The sequence below is a fragment of the Crocodylus siamensis genome, chromosome 7, assembly GCF_052110815.1.
Source record: "Crocodylus siamensis isolate JL-2025a chromosome 7, ASM5211081v1, whole genome shotgun sequence".
Lineage (NCBI taxonomy): Eukaryota > Metazoa > Chordata > Crocodylia > Crocodylidae > Crocodylus > Crocodylus siamensis.
Genome location: NC_143401.1, coordinates 2,577,225 through 2,598,136, shown reverse-complemented (window position 1 = coordinate 2,598,136; position 20,912 = coordinate 2,577,225).

The following is a 20,912-nucleotide window of genomic DNA, read 5'->3' as shown; positions in this document are numbered from 1 at the left end:
GAGACTGCTCTGGTGGGTTATATCATAGCTGTTCAAGACTGGCTGAGGCTGAAATTCTTTGAGACAAGTGAATTCTTTGCTACTTTGAGATACCTGGACATACTTCACTTTTAAGTTACATATTAATCCCTTTAATCCTTCCATTAAAAAAAAACCCGCTTTTGGCATCCTATGCTCTATTCATTGCTGATCTTGCCAGTGGTTCTGTAAGAATGATGTCTGTGCCTGGCTGGATCCAGTTGCAACATTGGGACCACAGTCCTTCTACTTAATTTAATTAAATCCTGCAATTACTTAGTTCTAGGCCTTAAATGAGCCCCCTGTAACTAATTAGGACTGCTCATTAGTAACCAAACGAAGCACAATGTTTTGCTTTCTGCTCATTTTAGAACTTAAGGTGCACATATTTTTGTGCGATTCCAGAGCGCCTGCAGTTCCAGGAACTGCACTGGAGATACTTTCTAGTAACGACAAAGGAAGCTCTCCACATCAAGGAGCTTTCAGTGTAATTTGGACTTTGCCAGAGAGAAGTGATAATTGAGAAGTGAAAGACCATGGTGTACAGTGCTACTTGGGCATCTTCCTACTGTGTACTCGTGTTCGGGAGCAGTGTCCAGAGCACAGCCAGGCTGTGGGGCAGTGGTGGCAGGAGGGGGCTGGAGGAAGAGAGTATTTTATAGCATGTGGTGCACAGGATCCAGGGGGCTGCTCCAGGACCCCGTTATCCGTTCAGCTTGCTCTTTCCTTAGCCCAGCGCTATTCTTCCTGGCTTCCTCAGCCTTCTCGCAAGCCAAAGGCAACGTGCGTCTTTGATGTAATCACCAGGACACTTTCTTTTCTTCCACGACTCTGCACCACCTTGTTCTCATGAAGAATCTTGCCACACCTGCCTGCCTTCACCTGAGCCGCCGTCCTGCAACTTATCACCTCTCCCCACATTTCGTCTGCCTCAGCACAAAGCGACGCGGTGGGAGTCAGTGGCAGCGAAAGCCACATTGGCAGGCATTCCAGGGAATGGCTTGTCCGCTGGCAATGCTGCTCTGAGACACGGCATGCTGCAGGGTACAGTGTAGCAACACTCCTGGAGGCACCAAAATGTGACCTGTCTCTCCATGCTGCTTTGTATCCCACGTGCACATAACCCCAGCCCCGGGGCAGAGGAGAAACAGCCTGAGGAACAATATGGCTCTCTGTAGGGAGAAGGAGAAAGAACCAGAATGACCCCCCCCCACCACCACCATTTCATGGGATCCAGCTGAGATGGAGCAATTGTTTGCTGCCTTACAGACCAGGAGCTCTTGCAGCACTGGAAAGAAGGTGCCGTATAAACGAGGATCTGCCTTTTGCTTAGGAGTACGTGTGCTCCTGCCAGAGTCCCGCAGGACTACAGGTCGGACTCCTCCCTGGGGTAACTGCATTGCTACACCACAGGGACGTATTTGTCTCCACACATTAAAGCCTGTCCATGGTCACACCTCACCACCCTTGCAAGGGTGTAATATGGGGCAGGACTTGGCTCCTGACTGCTCATGCTTCATGGGGTTTTATAGCAAGTTATAAAATCCTCAAACAAAGGTGAGAAGAGTAAAAGGACAAAGTGTCTAAGGAGAATCATGAACTTTCACCCTTTCAGTTCTGCCAAGGACTCAGCTTATCTTCAGTGCTGTTAAGCTGCATGGGTTTCCCTGACAGCCTTCTCTCTCCTGCTATTGCTACGCCACCGAAGTGGTAAAGTGGTTATCTTATGATAAAGAACAGGCGGGAGGCCAGCTCTACTGCAGCCTTCCAGACTGTGGTTTTATGAAATGCAGCTGTAATCACACACACGGAGGAGCAAGGACAGGTGTGGCTACTGTTCTGGGGAAAGGCTAGGACTGAATGAGGAGGTATCCTAGCCTGAACTTGGAAACAAGATGCTTATCAGAAAGCTACCGTGGGAGATCTTCAAAACGGATAAAGGAGAAGAGACACAGGAAACTTCCTGGCTCTGGGACAAATTGGGATTTTCCAAAGAGCCCAGGGGAGTTAGGCACCAGCTCCCATAGAACGTCCCTTTGAAAATATGTCTCAAAGAATTACAAGGAAGATTCGCAAAGGCACCTCAGGTGTTTAGGAGCCTATGATACTATGATACTATGATCCCATAGAAAGACACCATGCTCCTAAATCCTTCTGGTGCTTTGGAAGATCTGTGATGTCATCGCTACTAATAACTAGTATTGCTGGCCGATTCCATGGTGCTGCAGCAATGCAGACACACGTGCAAAGCATGACAGAATCAGCAGCCTGGGAAAGGGCCAGGCTACATGTCCATCTGTGCTGCGGCTCCAGGAGGGCAGGGAACCTCCTCACAACGCAATTGTCACCCGGGGTGACCCAAGCTGTGCTGCGCGGCCTAGTGCACATAACGGTGTCCCCCACCCAGCCTGTGCCAGATCCTGCAAGCAACTCATAAACCGCAGAGAAGCTGGGAGACCTCAAGAGGTCATCTCGTCTAACTTAGGATCAAACTTACAACATCGGTGCTACGCTCTAACCATGCTGCAACCAACTGAGCTCAAAAGCTGCTCTACCTGCTTGTAGGATGCTACACTGAGAGCTACCTGGGCAGAGGCCCCAAGATTTCTTATGAATCAGGGGCACAGCCATGTTCCCATCTCTGCTGCAAAGTAATTGTGCATGTTTGTTTTGAGGCCAAGCTAACGGGTCCCTATCAGAGATCAGCGTCCCAGTCACAAGGAGCTGGACACACATGTGCAAGAAAAACAGCCCTTGCTCCACCTGACTCGCAATCAAGACACAATGCTGCAGACGGATGGTCAAAGCAGGTGGGGGAGGACAAGAAAACAAGGAGGCAGCAGGGATCAGCGCAATACACGGCAGGTGCAGCACAGCACGGCAGAGGCTTAACTCTGGGTGAATGCTGCATCGCAGATACGGAGTTTAAGGAGAGATCAGGACGACAGAGAAGTGGCCCCAAGATGTCTCTGCAGAGCTCCTGCCAGGCATAAAGAACGGCGGACGAGGAGAAAGCGCGCTGATCCGACTCAGCAGCACCCTGTGCCAGCGCTGGGGGTGGGCTGGGGACAGAGAGAAAGCGAAGGGGGGTGGAGGGGAGGACACGCACCTGGGGTGAGCGCGGTGGAAAGGGGGCAGACGACGGGGGACGCCAGCTGCCCCAAAGGGCAGAATTCTGCGCCTGCCAATGTGGCTTTCGCTGCCACTGACTCCCACCGCGTCGCTTTGTGCTGAGGCAGACGAAATGTGGGGAGAGGTGATAAGTTGCAGGACGGCGGCTCAGGTGAAGGCAGGCAGGTGTGGCAAGATTCTTCATGAGAACAAGGTGGTGCAGAGTCGTGGAAGAAAAGAAAGTGTCCTGGTGATTACATCAAAGACGCACGTTGCCTTTGGCTTGCGAGAAGGCTGAGGAAGCCAGGAAGAATAGCGCTGGGCTAAGGAAAGAGCAAGCTGAACGGATAACGTAGCCCCAGAGCTAGTGTTTGTCATAGGAGCATTATCCGAGAGAGTTGGATCTGGAAATTCAACAGCAAAATTCAGGTTCTTTTTCCTTCTTGTGTTACAGTGCTTGCATCCACTAAGGCTTAAGGGATAACCGTGGGTGCTGCTTTAGTGCACAGATCTCAAGCCTGGAGGTCTCTCTCCCAGTACGAATTGCCCAGGGAGACTGCATCAGGATTCATGGAGTGGCTCGGGAGGCCGCTCGCTGTGCATATTTATAGTAAATATACCAAATCGATACAGTGGAAGCTCAGCACCAGGAGTGGGTCCATCACTACACATCATAACTGTTACCTATGCTGCATCTTCCCCTGCCCGCTCGCACATCAGCAAATACAGAGATCCGCTCCTGCGCTAGCTGGCGTGTATGTTCTAGGTCTCGATAAAACCAGCCGAGCGCGGCACCGGGATGGACCTCCACCAGCGTCCGTGGTGGTGAAAAGTTTAATGGCCATGGCTGGCAGCGTTCAGATTTAGTAGCCTGGAATTGTGAAAAGCTGCTTGAAAAAACCCAGGCAGCAGTCTGCACCCGTGTCCACTGGCATCAAGAAGTGCTGAAAGCAGACACACCAGCTTTGCAGCTCCTGGCCTTGCTGGGAAACCAAATGGGATGGAGCCAGGAACATGCCACGGCCTGTTCAAGTTTAGGAAAAGAACAGCAAGGAAGATGAACTGGAACGTGGTTTCCAGTAGGGGAGGGGGCAATTTCCAGATACTGCTTGAGGGTATATAGAAACCCACCAGGAGTTTTAGCTGGGCTAAAGGTTTCCTGGGGTGGGGGTTGTTATAAATGTACAGGCAAGCTATGGCTTCTCCTAAGGACTGGGACTGCGGCGGAGAGGACAGGACTAGGAGAAGGTTTAGTTAAAACCACTGTCGTCAGCCAAACCATCCAACACCAAGGCTGTCAGGTGCCAGGGGGAGCAGCAGGGAAACCTCTCTCAGTGCCTGGCATGGAGGAGGAGAGGGTGGAACGGGGGGCATTCACTCCATCCCCTGAGACCTGGGCCCTTGCCTCTGTCCCTGCAGGCTTGGAGCTGGGAGTAATTGCCCAAGATCAGACATGAGCGCAGAGGGCACGCGCTATATAAACACAGCTGCCACCATGGTGGTGAATGTGGACTCAAGAGGTGGAGAGCGCTGGTGCTTGTGTCGGAAACCGCCCTTCACAAACTGAGTTCACTCGATAGCTCCTGCTTATTCATAGCAAATGCATATCATGTTTCCAAAAGCATCGCTTCCTTCCTAGCATGGGCATTCCCAGACACGCGGTAGGCCTTGGTGTGTGGTATGTGACGTCTCCAGCGAGGGCAGATGAAACGCCGCGGACGCTGCCGACTGTCTTGCTTCTGACAAATGAAGGCACAGTGCGTATGTGGGACCCTCCGCAGAGAGGCAAACAGCACCCAGAGCACAGACATCAGCAGCAAAAGCATTGCTATAAATACTCCCAAGCTGGATTTGTCTCAAACAAAGTAACCAGGAATGCAAGTGATCTCGCAGACAACGCAAGAACTGCAGGGCTCAGAAGTTGCTCAAAGAATAGCCCAATGGCAGCTGAAAATTAGGGTATAACTCGACTCCTTTTGGATTTTGCCCCCATTGTATTTTTCACATGACGCTGAAACGTTCAGAGGAAAGAACGGCAGCTTAATGCTGCTACGCAAATCAAATGAGATGAAATTCATTTCAACTGAACCCACTCCTGAAAGCTTCAAATGATCCTGATGACTACTTTCTATTTCTGTTATAGTATCCCAGCCGGAGACTTGGGCCCTGCTGTGCTAGGTGCTGTACAAACAAGCAACACAGATGGCCCCAGCTCCATCTGCTCACTATCCAGCATTTGAAAGTCCAGCAGGTGCATTGACAGAGAACAGGGAGCGAGAGAGGAGGCAAGGCACTAGAAAGGACAGGTAACCACCCCGGCCCCCTGTGATCCAGACCCGTATATCGCATGGGATTACAGTGAGTCACTTGTTGAACAAAGGAAGGGAGTGTGGGCTAGTGCTAGGGCAGGGACCTGGGTGCTATTCCCAGTTCTGCCACTGACTCACTCCATCACCGGGGGCTTTGGCTGTCAAATGGAGAGTAACAACACTGAAATGCCTCACCGGGGTGGTTTGAGGTCCTAGATAATTAGTGGCTGCTCTGAGATCCCCAGATGAAAGGTGCTATCAGAATATTTCAGCCATGCAAGAGGGAAGCGCTCATTTGGATCCGGACATGGGAAGAGCCTGTGCCTTTGTCTCCCTAACGCCCAACCCAGCAGCACATGAGTCCTGCACTTCCCTTGGGTGAAGTCCACCCTCTGCAGGGAGCCAGCACAAGTCCTGGGTGCATTGCCTACCTCCGAGGGCTTCCCTGATGCCTGCTGTACTAGGACCCCCATGCCAGGTTGGCTTTCACCCTGGGGCGGTCCAGGATCCTCCTCTCATTGTGTGATGAGATTTTGGCAGCAGCATGGAAATATGTGCTTGGCAGGGTAATGGCATTCAACGTGGCGTGGGTGTGGCTGGACCTGTGACGAATGTTCCCATAAGTTAATGGCTATCGGAGCTTAGGATCTGGGACGACAGGGCTCCCCGCGTCTGACGGACTCTTTGTCAGTCCCGTGAGACTCTGCAAACTAGAACAATGTGCAGAGGAGCCTTGACCCCATACCTTTCCCAAAACGCAGCCTGTTGCTTTTGCATCACTCCAGGGCGGGTGGAGCCCCACCATCTGCATGTATTGTTCTCCAAGCCATGCATGAATTCCTTTGGCTGGAGAAGGCTCTTACTATTGATGTGGACTCAGTGGACCTTTCTTTCTTTCTTTTTTTTTTTCAGTATTTCACATCTGAGGCCAAATCAGCCTCTGATGTCTATTGACTGAGCAGAGCTCAATCGTTCAAGTCTGCATGGTGCTATCACCGACACGTGTCCTCCCTCCCAGCCCCTTCAGCCTGGGGCTTTAGATACTCCCAAACCCACGGCAGGCTTCCTACACGCAGGCTCCAACCCCCCTAGTTTTGCTTGCCCCAAGCCAAAAAGCCGAAGGAGCAAGCTAGAGGGAGAGCCCGGGAGCAATCCCCCATCACCATCAATTGTGTAGCCGAGACCCTTGCATTGGGAGGCATTGCAGACACTCGCAGGGGTGCCTGCCTGCGGTGGGCAGGTCTCCACCCTCGGCTACACTGAGTCATTCAAGGCCAGGAAGAAGGGGATCACCCCTGCCAGGTATGTAAAACCACCCGGGCCAAAACCATCGTCATGATATCTCCTCTGTGGATCTCTTTTGCTAGTTCAAGGTCACTATGAAGCAGGTCGCTGAGTGGCTGCAGGTTCGGGAAACTGAAGAGATCTTCTCTCCTAAGATATAGTGGGCTGGTCGCTCTGGGACCCCAGGAGCAGGCTACTTGAAAGAGGCCTTCTGCAGTGTTCGACCTCCTGCCTACATACTTGCTTGCAGGAGCACTGACTCCTTCTTCAGCAAGATGCCCCTCCCCCAGAGGTTTTAATTAGAGATGGCTGGAAATTTTCTGAGGATACCAAGTCTCGCTGGAAAACGCTGGTTCACTGAGGCTGGAATGTGTGATTCAGCCCATCCCGGGCTGGATGGCCTTCCTCTGAAGCCAAGCCACGGGGCAGATGGACTAGAGCAGGAGCCCCTGGCAGGGCAGGTTGTGGCGGGGCAGTCCCGGAGCCGGGAGCCTGGGAAGCAAGCGGGCTGTTGTCAGAACAACCCGTTTCCCGTCTCAGCTGCAGGGCTTGGGGCACTTCCAGTTTGTGGGGCATTGCAGAAATGTTTGGTTTCTCTCCGATTTGGACCAAACCCAAATGAAAATGAGATCTGAAAAAAAAACAGAAAACCCAGCTTTGCAGCCAGCTCTGTTCCAATGCGCGCACACGCTCACGGGGGAGGCAGAGGCTGGATGTGCAGGGCCTCCACAAACTATTCTTGCGCTTGTTTGTTGGAGACGTTTTGGGGGGGCTCGGGGTATTACAACAGCCGTCAGTGGAGAATCAGCTGAGCTAGCACATGGCTGCATTCCCAGCTCGGCAAGCGCTGTTGGTTTGCACTAATTATCGTAGCACCTTCCTTCCTGATGTCTGCAAGTCTCTACAAGTGACAGTTCCCTCCTCCTTGCACACAGCTTCGCTGGATGTAAAAACAGAGGTGCCCCCAAGGGAAACATTTGCTAATTCTTCGGCTGATATCTCACCCCGGCACCTTCTTTTCCTCCCCCCTCATTTAATGGAAACGGCATCTCCAATTTGGCCTCTGAAGCCTCTTTTCTCAGTGCTTAACTTATTAACCCCTCGCTCCGCTGCGAGACGCCTTGGTGTGCTCTGTGCTGTACGGACAGGGAGACCGAGGCACCGAGGAGCCCTCTGTGTTGCAGGGAGTGGCTGCCAGAGCTGGGATGAAAGCTCAGATCACAGATATCCCAACCGGGATGTGCTGGCTCGGTCCCAGGACACGCCTGTGGGAAATACGCCTGTCTAAGCAGGCCAAGCTGATGTTCTGAGGCGCACCAGCAAAGTGGGCCAGCGAGACGCATCCAGGGCCTGTCGGGGGGAAGGAGATACCAGGCCCCCAATGTCAGACCGCTCTCATTTTCTGTTTGGTGAGGGGAGGTGGCCTCCCAGGGTGTATCAGGCCTCCCCCAGTTTCTCTCATAGGCCCTGGACACATCGTCACCAAGACTGGGTCTGGTGCCCAGCTCTGCCCCTGGCAGAGCCTGGGCAAGTCCCTTCGCTGCTCCGTGCCTCATTTCACCATCCGAAAACAACTTGGTTATCCCAGCTGGGAGCTTCAGGGCAGGACCTGTTCCTCTCCATGTGCCTGTGCAGCACCCAGCACCATGAGGCCCCAGCCTTGTTTGCTGCCTCGAGGGGGCTACTATAAGAGAAATAATAATAAAGATAAGGAGATAGCTGTATCTTTTAATTCTGGATTAGCTGGTACTACAGTTCCAGCTTATGCGTGGAGATATTTATCCTCTCAGACACTCAGGGAGACCTTGGAGGGTGAAGCCAAGTGATTTATGTGCATTTATCGGTTACACTCTTCTGTACCGGGCTAAGCATTTGGAAAAGAAAAGGTTTCCTGTACAACTGCACCCGTGTCCCAGCACAGCAGACGCGAGCACAGCAAGCTCTGGCCATAAAGCATTCGATGGCACTGTAGGGCATGGACCACGAAGGGGAGGGGACGCCCGGGTTCTGCTACTAGCTCCGGCCCAGGCTTTCTGCATGACCTTTGTCAAGTCACTTCACCTCTGGGTGCTGCGTGTCCCTCTGTGCCTAATGGAGATAGTCAGAAATAATGAGGTTAATTCTTACCTTCCCGAGGTTATGGAAGGCTTAATGAAGGGCCTAGGCTGTGCTTTGAGATCCTGAGATGAAAGGCGCTGTTGAAGCACAAGGTGTTATTAGGAAAACATCGGCAGTGACGCAGGGCCCTGGAATGACACCACCTGTTCAGGAACAGGCAGCCTGCAAGTGACGGCGGGTTCGAGGTCCCTCAGCGCCGGCTGGCAATTGGGTTGTGGGCAGCTAGGACCGGGATGGGGCCCTGCAGCTGGTCCCCGCTTCCAGGGGCCCGTGATGTCTCTAGAGCGATGCAGAAGAAGAGTGTCAGGCCAGCAGGGTTTGTGCCAGCAGAGAGCACGGGGGCCCCTCCAGGCCTTCACCCACTCACCGCAGGGCGGATTATAGCTGGAGGTTTCTCCCCAGCCCCGTGCGCTGCTCGGGGCTGCCGAATCCCCACTCCCACCCTGCGCCAGGGAGGCTGGCAGCGGCAGATACAGCTGCTCGCCGGCATGTTGAAGCAACTTCCCTTGCTGCTCACACTCCAGGCCAAGGCTCTGATCCTCCCCTCCCTCCCTCCCCCTGAGCGGAGCAGACAGCGAGCACTGCTTGTTCCAGTGCAGGGACCCACCCGCACTGCAGGCCAGGCTGCCTGCACCCCGCTTGCATGGACAGGGAGGGACGGGGCAGGGAACTGGAGGGTGCTCAATTCCCCTGGCTGGAGTTCGGCGGGGAGTGCCGAGCTGGCAGGCCAGGAGGCATGGGCGCACCCTGCGCCCGCTCCAGATTGCTACGCGGGCTCCAGGCTCCTTCCACCCTTCTTCCACGTGCACGGCCCACCCTGACCCCCTCTTCCCTCCGTCAGGACCAGGGACGAGGGGGCACCCGGGAAGTCTCACGGGGCCGAGGAATCATTTGAAGACCAGGTGTCTGGCGCTGGCCCAGTTCGTTCAGACTTCAAGAGGTGCATCTTCCTTTCCCAGGCGGCAATCTTCATGTAACGCTCAATCCCGAAAGCTTATATTTTCCCAATTAGCCTCCTTGCTTGGACGATCAGACTCCCCTTCACCTACCGGCTACTGTGGTTTCGAGGTAGCAGGTCTAGAGATCCGATGGCGTCATGTCCTGGACCTCGTCCGTCTTCACTCTCTGTGGTTGTTGGGCTGTCTTACCCAACAGCAGCTCCACCGCCCTTCATCTCCTTGCTGTCTGGAGACTGGAGAAGGTGCCGGTGTATCAGTATGCGTTCATCTTCGGCAATGACTCCCAAGATCAAAAAGCAACCTCTTAGTACCCTGCTGCAGTCTGTAACCATTGAATCCCATCAGGAGAATGATGCAGGCAGCATCTATGGAGCGGGGCAGCTCCCACATCCAAATCCTCTGGATATATTTTTCATCTGGCTTTCTACACATGCAAATGCTGGATTCCTCTGGCAGGGTTTCTAACAGTTCATGAATTCCCGCTCTTGGTTTTGGTTAAGTGAAAGGCAGGCAAGAGCCCATGCTTCATTAGAGCGACCCTGTGATTGAACAGTGCTAAATACAGACCACTCTTTTTCTGTAGGTGCTTTATTATTCTGACACCACTGGCACCTACCAGTTAATAATCGAGGATAAAAAGGATGAGAAAGTTCATATCTAAACCCAAGTAGTTTGACCTCATGCCCATAAACCACAGCCGGCTGCCAGGTATTACTTTGCCAGGTACCCAGTGCCTAGCAAAACAGATCTGATAAGCAAAATCACAGTTTAGCTGTAGCATCTTTTAGCAGAGCGTTCTCGAGGAAGTTAGAAAAACTTAGAACAAACACAAACTTTTTTCCAGTCTAGATTAGCAACTCACGTCTAATCTGATCCATTTTTTTTCTCCAGCACCAACATGGACGATTTTGCTTGATTTGGCTTGGCGCGTGCAGCACGTCCGGACAGCCACTGCCAAGTCGCCATTCATGTGAAAACAACATCAAATACGTCCGGCCCGCCTCCTCCATATTTTCACTCTCCCAGTGCATCCTTTCTAAGACTGTCCGGGCCATCCTATGGCGATACCCTTCATCGCTTTCTGCAACGTTTCCTGCCGATCTGTAGCTCTAGCAATCACTGCCCAGCTAGGGTTGTTTTCATAGATTTCATAGATTTCATAGACATCAGGGCTGGAAGGGACCTCGGGAGGTCATCGAGTCCAGCCCCTGCCCAAAGGGCAGGAAGTCAGCTGGGGTCAGAGGATCCCAGCAAGATAAGCATCCAATTTACTCCTGAAGGTGTTCAATGTAGGTGCTTGAACCTACTCCGATTGGTCTGAGCAATGCCCAGCTTTAGACCCTGCACTTCTCTCAAAGTCTTTAGAGCGCACATTTCCAGGTCCCAAATCTCTCCCTTATTTGTCTTGAGCTCCACATGCCTGTATGCCTCAGGTCTTGTCCTGCAGTGCTATGGATTTTAAATCATGTCTATGTGGTCAGAGCACTGTTTTCCCTCGATAAACCTCGTTTTACACCGCATGGCTTTGCTTATTTGACACATTAATTGTGGGTCTTCTGGTGCTGTGGCTCTCCCACGCAAACTGCAGGTCACTCTTCAGGCCCAGATCAGGAGTCGTAGTCAAGGCTCCTATGCCCGCGCGTCAACAGCCTATTGCATGTGCCAAGTGTTTCAGAGCCAGCCCCGGTCAAAGGTGCGGCAAACGCCTCCCACCTCGCTGGCATGCCCTGCTTGCTGATCCCGTGAGGCGCTCTTTGAGCTCCTTCTGCTTCTCCCCCGTTTTCTACAGTTGCAGGCTCAGCTCTTCTCGAGTGTGTCGCTGCTCCTTTCCCCCACGCAGAGCAATTGCTTTGCCAGTTCTGCTGATCCCTGGCACGACCTGGTGTTCAGGAAACACGTGAGAGGCAAAGTGCCGGACACACGTCTGCTTCGTACCAACCAGCGCCTCGTTGCCTAGTGCGAGCCTCTTTGGCAGGGGAACCTTGGGGGGACCGCACTTTGAAGCCCCTCCACAAAACAGCTGCAAGGTCTGGCTTCAGCTGAGTGATCGGGTCAGGTCGGCTGCATGGAAGTGAGCTCCCCGGGAGGAGCTGAGACCTGCTCTGGCCCACAGCAGCTAGAGCCCAACTCGGCACCCGCCCCAGAGTCACCTCCTCTGCCTCCAGCCTGGCGGGGAGCAGCTGGGGGGGATTTAGCCCCAGGGCCACCACTCCGCACCCCCTCAGCAGCCTCCCGAGGATGCTCTGCCGGGGCCACTAGAGCCCAGGAGGCTGCTTGGACTGAACATCACAAATGTGGCTAAGGGGGAATGGCATTTATGGAGCAGTTAATGATTAGTTTGTTTTTCCAGCATTACCTTAAGCCAAATGAATGAATAGTGGGCCTGTTTGCTTATAAAGGCAGCCAGCAAGTGGAGTCTGCCAGGTAAATATTTGATGGGGATGTTTAATTACTAATCTCTACCCTTTTGTCTCAGCAGCACTTGCTAATTAGGCAGCACGTTCAAGGCTGGTTCACCTTGAAAATGCGTCGCAGCGGCTTTGAACCGGCCACCTGCCCCGTTACCCCCTCGGCGTTGGGCCGGAGGAGCCCTGTCTGCACGCTCGTGCCGGGGGAGGGACAGGTGCTCAGTGTCCCCAGTGGCGGGGCCCTTGTGCCACCTCCTTCCACCTGCCCTGTGCAAGCACCGCTGCTCGCACCCTCTTCCTCTCCTGCCCTGGCCATGCCCCTTCCCTCCCTCCCCCTCCACGATGAACCGGCTCCCACTCAGGCCCTTGCAACGGGCTCATGCGGGCCAAAAGGAGGTGGAGACCCCCGCCGCGCTGTAGCCTCAGCTCCCTGGGCCAAATCCCTGGCCCTTCCTCCTGCCTGTGAGGCTCCCCTCCCATCCTAAGCAAAGTCAAGAGGGACAGAGCTTGCCAGAGGGGTCCGCAGCAGGCTGGAGCAGGGGCTGGCAGTGCCAACGCGGTCCAGAACAGCTCTGCTCGCCTTCCTGCCCGGATGCCACCGGTGCTTGCTCCCTGCAGCCTTTCTGTCAGAGCGGGTGGCTCCGAGGGTCCCAGAGACAATCTGGTGGGCGAGGGGTGCTCCGCAGGGGCAGGCAGGGCTCACAGCTGGAAGACCTGCGCTTGCAGGTGACTTCTGCGACGCAGGCAGAAGAGCAGAGCGGAGCAGCTAAGCCCGGGTCCGTTGTCTCCTCCGTGCCGAGGTGGCAGGGGGGAGCAGAGCCCCGATAGCCCGTTTCCCTGTTCCCAGCTGGTGGCCTGCCGAAGCGCCTGTCGGCGTCACCGCGCCAGGTGCAGAGCTGGAGCTGCCTGGCCGGTCCGATTTTCGGACGTGCCCCGGTACAGAAACAGGCCACCGCCGTCCCCGCTGACGCCGGAGGAGCCGAGATGCTGCAGTGGATGCGGGGCACGGTCGACAGACAGAGCCACCAGCTGCCCAGGGCCGTGGGAGATCACGCTTAGTGGGACCGACCGACAGGCATCTTTCAGGAGCGGAGATGATCGGCAAAAACCCAACCCCTTGGGCGAGCTGCCGGTCCGAGAGCGCAGCCCGGTGGAGAGCGCGCGTTAGACTTCGCCCTGCGCCTCCCGGCCTGGCCCCTGCCTGCTCCACGGCACTCGTGAGTCTGCTGCGGCCCCAGCGGGGAAACCTTGGCTTTTTAGCTCGAACGCTGGAGACGTGGGCCTGCAGCCCGGTTCACGCCCTGGTGCTGGCCGAGACGGCGGCTGGGAGTGGAAGCCAGCCCGCTTGGCTCGGTCCCCCCACAGTTGCTAGTGCAATGCCATTGCCAGCCCTCCGTAGCCAGGCCGGCAACGACGCTGGCAGAGCCGGAGGCCGAGCGGCACGAGGACGAGCCAGAGGGGCTTATCCAGGGAGGCTTGTGCTGGAGCAGCTCCCCCCTGACACCGGGGCAGCGTCACCCGTTCTCACCGTCTCTCCAGACTTCTTGTATTTCTTGTGCTTCTGCTCTTCAGGCCCCAGCTGCTGGGGCCCCGGGACACAGCTTTCCTTTGACAACTAAGAGAAGTCCAAAACGGTGAAACCAGAACATGGTAAAGGCCAACAACAGGGGAGCCCAAAGCTCACTGCTTATGGCAAGAAACTCTTGTGATTCAGTGCCAATGCTGTAACAGGGGGTCCCGATCCCTGCGCTGTGAACCCCCACGTTCGGCCATCCAGAGCTACGCGGGTGCAGAGAGGCGACAGCCCCAGCTCAGGGCTTTGCCAGTGACTTGGATGCTGATGGCATCGTCCTTCCCCGCCTCCCCCTGCTCCAAGTGCCAAACGCAGGGATTCAAAATTTGTGAGCCTGGATTTGCACTCGGACGCTCGCTCCCAGGTTCCTGGCCGTGGCCGCCATGGACTGACTGCAGCAGAAGCAGGAGTCTGCCCCGGGCCAGAGCTGGTAACATGGGGCGGTCCCAGGAAAGCCCTTTCCTAAGTGCGAAACACGAAGCCTTGCAACCAGCTCCGGGTGTCTTTAAATCTACATGCAGAGAGCCGCTGTGCTGCCGTGGGGATGGCAGTGTCTGCCTTTATGCACCTGGGCATTGCTACGGGTTAAGCACCTGCTTAAGTATCGCTTCTGGGCCTCTCGTGGGCCCAGATCGAGTGGAGGGAGGATCCAAAGTCCTGGACTTGAGAGTCTGGGATGGACGACGCTTGCCTGGAGTATCTGGGGGCGTCTGAACCCCAAGACCGCTGGGCTTGGGCCTGCACGTAGGATGCCTGCCACTGGATTTGGGAGCATCTGAAGTCCCGGGGTGCGAGGCTGGGCCGGAGGATGCTCGCCGGTTGTTGCGCTGTATACGATGTTTAGAACGACTGAGTTCTGCCCGCTCGGTCGATGCGGGTTTTGGGACGACTGAGCTGTGCTCAGTCGATAGGATCTGGAACGGATTTAGCTCACTTGACCTGGAACATGAATGTAGTCCAGGTGGATAAATATGCTTGCGCATAAACACATTGCTGAATCAGAGCAATCACTGGCGACACTGAAGCAGGTAAAAATGGCAGCGGTGGTAAAAACCAAGCCACGTCCTCCAAGTGCTTCAGTGCAGTCTCTGCTTTCCCCCACAACTTCCTGGCATCCCCAGGGACATGCGGCTCCCTGCCCCCTGGACTCCAGGACACCTGTAAGGTAGCACGGGGCAAGGCTGCGGCCCCGTCTGTCCAGTGGCAGGGGCGGCGCACGCCAGCGCCTCCTGGCCGAGAGCTCCTCGCAGACCCTCTGGGCACCGGCTGGGCTTTTCGGTTTGTTCCCAAATGCAAATGCTTGGCTGCATTTTCCCCCTTTCATAACCTGAAAGGGCTCCTCAGGGCCCGTGCCCAGGGGCACGGTAGAGGACAGTGTCACCTTGGCGTGCAGCAGGAACAAGGTTTAATTGCCCCAGCTCAAACCCAGCAATTAGGACCAAAACAACAAGCCACGTATGTGGCTCAGGACAGATTCCTCCCCAGACCTCTGCTGTAAGGTGTCATTATGAAGATTGGGCTGCCTCCCCCAGCCCCTTGAAACGAGGATCCTGGGATGCAATTAGCTCCAGCCCTGGCAGGGAGGGGTTTATTACCTGTGGTTTACAGCTCGGAGTCAGCAACAGAACCCAGGAGCCCTGACTCGGCTCTCCAGCCTTCCCCGCCAAGGCCAGCAACCAGCCAGCGGAGCCTGGGCTTGTCTCAGCCCCTCCACCGGGCCATGCTCAGCCCAGCACCACTTTGCAATCCTCCTCCCTGGATGCCGCGCTCCTGGCTCCAAGTCACCAGAAGGCTGCTCCTCTCGTGGGAGGAATGGCACGGCTAGACCCTGTGGCCTCCAGCGTGGAGCGCGGTGGAGCCCCTCGTGCCAGAGCTGGGGTCCCCAGTCGGGCAGGGGCCGCGGAAGAAGCCTGCACCCTGGAGCGCTGGTCTCAGGCTGCTCCAGCTCCTCGCGTGTGTCACGGATTTCCTCCACGTGTCTGAGAGCCACGGACAGGCGCGCGTGCTCGTCCCGATGAGCGTGGCGCACGGCTAAGGGAGCCTGTGCGCCCACGCGAGTGTGCATGTAACACAGTGGGTCTGCGTGCGTGCTCGAGTGTCCCTGTGTACACACAACTGCACGTGCATCCACACGTGTGCATGCATGTGCACGCACACACAACTGTGCACGTGCACGCAAGCACACGCATGCACACAGACGCGCATGCATCCACACAACTGCGCGTGCACATGTGCGCGCGTGTATACGCAAGGTACACATGCAGCTGGGCGTGCGCGCGCACACCTGCGTGCGTGTCCACAAGTATGTGGAGTGTAGGCTGTGCCGGAGAGGTCCACGAGCCCAGGCCCTCTCCTCTTTAAGTCAGCGGGAAACCTCGGGCGGGACGAGCCGGCCCCGCACGGCTGCGCCAGGACGTGCCAGCCCGGGCCGCGTCCCCGCAGCCACCCAGGGCCGCACTGCGCCCGGCCGAGGGAGCAGCCCCAGCCGTCTGCACGCTCCCCGTGTGCCTCCCCATGGCGACTGATCCAGGCCCCGGGAAACACGCAGGCTGCCTGGAAAGTCACACCCCTCCGCCTGCCGGCTGTTTGCCATGAGGTTGGTGCCAAGACGGTGCGGTGACATAAGACACTTGCGTCACTCGCTGCCCTTCCTCTCCCCGCTCCCCTGCGCTCAGGCCGGCGGCCTCAGGGTCGGCCTTGGAGCAGGGCGAACAGCCCGGCTGGGACCTGGCGCCCGGTCAGCAAGACGTCCCGCGCCGAGGCTCCCCGGTCACGCAAGGACACGGCCCCCCCGTGCTCAGGGAGCAGCCGCAAGCAGGGTCCCCGCTCAGAGCCCACCCAAGCACCCCAGAGCTGTGCCAGCCCCCAGGGCCCGATTCCTGGCTTCCCCCAGCTAAGCCGGCCGCTGTGTGCCCCTTGGACAGGCCTGCCTGACAGTGCTGCCACGCACGGTCACGAGCGTCACACACGTGTGTTTCCCGTCACCTACACCCTGCAGCCCTACCATGCATCCTCCAGGTGGGGAAACTGAGGCACGGCAAAAAGGCACTGCAAGGTCGCTGAGGAAGTCAGTGGCAGAGCTGGGAACGGACCCCAAGGCCTCCAGGCGCCTGCTCCAACCCTACCTGGCAGCCCTCGCTATCTGGCCTCTCCTGCAGACTTGCCCGCAGCGCGTCTCCTCTGCCAGGTAGGTGGAGGGCGCACCTCTGCCCTCTCACAGGGGCACGATTCCCACTCCCTTTCGCACCGTCCATCTCGCGCTGGAGCCCCCAGCTTCCTTCCCGTACACCGCTGCCCAGGTCGAATCCGTATCCCCCGGCCCCCACAGAGCATTCGGCGCAGGACCCCGAACGGGAGACTTGAGACACCGGGTCCTACTTTCACCTCTCCATGCCTCAGGTTCCCTTCCAGGCCTGCATCAGTCTTGCCCATTCAGACCGCCGTTGCTTCACGGTAAGCACGAACGCACCCTGCGCTCGCGCAGCGCCCAGCCCAGAGGGACCCCGCTTGCGGCCGGCATCGACCAAGTAATCGAACGACCTCTTTGCCGCAGACTTTCTTTGGCCCTTCCCTGCTCAGCAATGGATTTTCCATCCCCTGACGTTTGGCAGCTCTGCCTTTCTGGGAGAGAAGCGCTAGTCAAACAAGCTTGTCCGCTTAGCTGGACGGCGTTCAACGACGCGTGTTAGCCAGGAAGCCAGACTCCAGGATCAGACGGTCCCCCTGGCCCTGAAACAATCCCCGAGCAGGGCGGGCAGGTTGGCCCTTGCTTGCTGCCGTCTTCCAGCTCCTTACAGCCCAGCACTGGCTTGGAAACCCCCGATGCACCCGGTTCTTTGAAATCCAAAGCAGCCTCCCGGACGCGCTGCCTCCTCCCGGGGTTTGGGAACCTCTGCAATCCCGGGCGCCGGGGGCCGACCTCGCCTGGCCGGCCAGCGCCAGGCTACCACGCAGGCCAGGCCGTAGGCGGGCAGAGCCGACGGCACCGAGCTCCCAGAACCGGGCAGACCGCGGTGCGGACAGCAACGGGTCCCTCATTTGTATTGCACTGACCCGTCGTTACTGGCTCCGTTAGGACGGGCTCTGGCCGCCGGCAGCGCGGACGCTTTGCTTCACCGAGCGCTCGGGCCCGCGTGCAAGGCGTGCAAGCCGGCCCAGCTAGTTCAAGTCCACCCGGCGCCCCGTGGCAGCACCCCCGCGCTTCCCCGCACGGCGACGGCTGCACACGACAGGCAAAGCCGGCCGCGAAAGGGCTCCCAGGTGCCCAGCCTGGGCCTGTCCGCGGGCCCTCGGACGTAGGTACGGGCAGCACGCTGGGTTTCCTGAGCAAGGGGGATGGTGCCCCAACTCCGCTCGGCAGAGGGGCGAGGAACGCGGGCGGCCTTTGACAAGCCCCATGTTTCTGCCCCGGGCAGGAGGATGCTTCTGGAGCTTAGCGTCACTTGCTGCAGGTTTCCCACCCCGCGCCAGCGCCGCTCCTCTCTCCTGCCCCTGCACAGGCCGCCTGCCCGCTCTCGCAAGCACCTGCCGGCCGTGCTGGCTACCCGCGAGCGCCGTCGCCCCGAGCCTCCCCCGGCGGCCCTGCCCCAGATCCCGGTGGCACCCGGCCAGGCGCTTTGCTTCAGAGCCCGGCTACGGGTAGCAAGCCGCCCGAGCCCTGGCTGCACGTTGCAAGCCCCGCGGCCGGGCAGCGCCTGGCCCTTTAAAGTGCAAGGGGTGGAAAGAGTTTAGAAGTGCCAGGGAGTAATCTCAGCCAAGTGGGTACAGAGCAAACAGCCCGGGCGAGGGCCCGTGTGTGAGTTTCCACCACGCCAGGCCTGCGAGGAGCATTTCCATGGAGATTAAACCCGAGCCCCAGCACAGCACAAACAAACCCGCTCACCTTGACCCGCGGTGGCAGGACCTGCCGGTACGGGCACTGGGAGGCCGGGGATCCTTTGGCGCCGAGACAGACTGTGCCCCGGAGATGCAGACAGGAGGGCTGGCACGTACGGCACAGCAGCCGCCCCGCTGCGGGGCGCACAGCGTCCCCATGGTCCGCTCGCCCCGGCGGCCAGGGTGCGGGTGCAGGTGCAGGGCATGTGCATAGCTGGCACGTCCTCGTCTCCGGCTCGGTGCTCCTGCCGGTGACACCGGGGCAGTCATGCTGGGATCAGATACGGAGCCCTTCTAGGAATCAGCCCGCAGGCCATTTGTCTCTCCTCTGTGCTCGTTTCCAAACAGGGGCAATAGAGGCAGGAGGCAGATGGGCTGGAAGTCGGGGCGGGGGGTTGTGCCGGCACGTCCCAGGGGAGCTAGGGGCACATGGCCCCAGAGCATCCCATGTCTGCGTCTCCTGAAGCAGGGGTCATGACCCCAAATGGGGAGTCAGCATCTGAGGAGCGGGGTCACAAGCCCCAGGGAAATTCTGCAGTAGGCTGGGCCAAGGCGGGTGGCTCACCGGAGGCACAGATCAGGAAACCCCGATGGAGGTGCTCGGGAGTTTCGGATGAGGGGGTGACCCTACGTAGCCCCCTAGACATACCTGGGAGCATCTTGGATGAGACGCGCCTTGGAGCAGGCTCTTGGGAAGGTCTCCCTTGTCTGTGCGTACAGCCCCGTGCACTTTGAGGCGCCCGTCTGGCACCCGGAGCCGTTCCAGTTCCTTGCAGTGGAGGCCGGTGGTGTGTGCGCAGGCAGATGCACGCTGGGTTGATGAGACTGGAAGGGGCGCGGGGGCTCCGGGGGCCAGGAGCTGATGGTTTATTGCAAGGAGCCATTCTGCCCCACGAGTGCCCCCCGGGGGGGCAACAAACGTGACACTTGGGGGTAACAAACACGGACAGGGATAAAGATCCCTGGAACACACCTGCCAGGAAAGCCCTCGCACCCAGCCGCGTGGCCCGAGGCTGCAGCCCGTCGGGGTCAGTCCCCACCCGAGACCTCCTCCGCCCCGGGCTCCGATGCCAGCCGCCGCACACGGGGAAGCAGCCTCGTACAGCTAGCTAGCTTCATAAACACGCACCCCGTGCCAAACGCGCCCGTGGCTCCGGCTCGGTTGTTGGAGCCTTTGTGCCTGCAGCTCCGCCGAGCTCGGGCAGGACACTGTTGGAGCCAGGGAGCCAAGCAGGGACACGGGACCTCCCGCCTTGGTTGGGGGCCACGGGCTACAACGCTCCCCCCCGCAACCCCCCCGGCAGAGACCATGTAGACGAAGCCGACTGCTCCCATGCGCCTGCGCGCAGGCCAGGGCTGGGTGATGGTGCATGGGGGGAACGATTGCAGGAGCACACTGCCACTGCTTGCCCGTTCTCTCCCTGCCTCCCGTAACATCTCTTTAAGAGCCATTTGCTCCCTGATCCGTGACTGCTGCACACGTGCTCCTCTGCCAGGGACGGCGCATGGGGGGGCTGGGAAGGGCCTTGGCACTTGACGGTAAGGAAGAGCGAGTGTCCACGGACCGATGCCCAGGGCAGCTGACACTTCTGCGCAGCTCAGCCCCGTGGGAGGGTAACGACATGCACTGCCGCTCTGCGGGCAGCCGCCAGAACCGTGCCCCTTTGCAAAGGCCTCGTGCAAGAGTCCTCAGCACGCTCCTCTCTTCATCGCAGTCCCTGGCAAGCACCGAGCTGGGGGCAGGACTCCTGATGCAAGGGTGGGCGGAGCCCCATCGTTTCACCCTGGGACTCAGTTTTCCCCTCCTGTAGCAGAGAGATAAGTAGGACCGACCTGAGATGCCCCTGAGGCTTTGACCAACGAGCTCCCAAGCGGGCAGGGCTGGGGGAGGTACCTACCCCCACGATAGCTCCAGAAGAGACTTGCAACTGCCCCAGACCATTGCTCCGAGCTCTCTGGTACCAGCCCCTGCTTTATTATAAAGCATATATAGACCCATGGGCCCGAGGCCAGGCATCAATGCAGGGGCAACCAATGTCAGCAACCCTGGTGCCAGAGGAGGGCAAACGGATCAGTGCGGTGCCGTGGAGAGGATGTGGGATCCAGACCGAGCCCTGGGTGCTGTGTCTGGCTTTGCCCCTACCTCCTGCATGGGCTCTGAAGGGGCCAGGAAGCGCTGGCGCCCGACGGGGCTGAGCCCCCAGCAGATGCTGCGGGCCAGCAGATCTGGGTGAGGCCAGGGGGGTCTTTGAGAGAC